The sequence below is a fragment of the Nicotiana tabacum genome, chromosome 14, assembly GCF_000715075.1.
Source record: "Nicotiana tabacum cultivar K326 chromosome 14, ASM71507v2, whole genome shotgun sequence".
NCBI lineage: Eukaryota > Viridiplantae > Streptophyta > Magnoliopsida > Solanales > Solanaceae > Nicotiana > Nicotiana tabacum.
The window spans coordinates 94,051,916-94,053,083 of record NC_134093.1 but is presented as its reverse complement, the minus strand read 5'-3'; the positions used below and the strand labels follow the sequence as shown (position 1 = coordinate 94,053,083).

The window sequence follows — 1,168 nt, the reverse complement described above, 5'->3', positions numbered from 1 at the left end:
TGGTCAAATTGAGATGGGAGATAACATATTTGGAATCTCCTATTTTTAATTCTTTCACTGTTTTAGTGACTTAATTCTGAAGAAGTACTACATTTTTATACCCAAGAATTAACTTGATCTGGTTTACATTACAAACGGTATAAATGAATAACTCTTTTATGATGCTAAGTGTATCTACGCAGAGATACACATACACACTCAAAATAGTATTATTAACAAAATGTTTTACAAAAAGAAAACATGATATCCTTTACCCACACATACACTAATAACTGTACGTTATCGGTATATACTGTTTTGGAAGGAAAGTTACAAGTTAGTCCTTTGCCTATTTGCTATTACTGATGTAATATATAGAGATGATATTGCTACACTTTCGCCAAAGCTGGAATAGCTCAGTTGGTTAGAGCGTGTGGCTGTTAACCACAAGGTCGGAGGTTCAAGCCCTCCTTCTAGCGTGTTTTCATTTTTTTATGTAATTTTGAGTTATCCGACTACTTTTTAAATTTTGTTAAAAAGAGGTTGGAAAGCTTATAATAAAAAGAGAAACGACCGAGCAATGCTGAGTTTTCATCTCAAATATCTAGGGTTGGGTATAGTCTCGGCAAACCCGAAATCCGACTTTTTTGAATTTTTGGTTTGGATTTTCAGATTAAGAATTGTATTTCGGATTTAATTTTTAGATTGTTTAGATTTTGGATTTGGTACTTTAGATTTGTGGATATCCAAAAATTCAAATTTTTATACTTCATATTTAGTCCATTATCCATATACAGGGGTAATAAGTCAAATGCCCTACCTATTAGACATTATCTCATATATTCAATACTAATTACTAAGTTACTGTTAGAATACTTTCTATTTGGACATAATTGGTTTACTATTGCTCTTTCTTATCGGTCTTATTTATATTTTCGTTGTATTTTCTTGATAATGATTTCATTACTTCAATACTTTATTTGGATGATTGCAGTGGGAATGAGAAACTTTTTAGGTAATTTAACATGAATCTGAGCTTATTTGGATTGTCATTTATTCAATTCGAAAATCGAATATCCGAACCGAAATTTTTATATTCAACCCGAACTGCCAGAACGCCTACTCCTACAAATATCAAAGATAACATTAAAGAAAATAGTCTTTTAACATACTTTTTATTTTTATTTTT

At 30.5% G+C, this 1,168-nt stretch overlaps 1 non-coding gene across 1 annotated transcript; it reads left to right on the top strand.

Annotated features, from left to right (window-relative positions):
- The first annotated feature begins 384 nt into the window (after nucleotides 1–384).
- TRNAN-GUU (transfer RNA asparagine (anticodon GUU)) lies at nucleotides 385–458 on the top strand. The gene has a single exon. It is a non-coding gene; the product is annotated as a tRNA-Asn (tRNA).
- The last annotated feature ends 710 nt before the right edge of the window (nucleotides 459–1,168 follow it).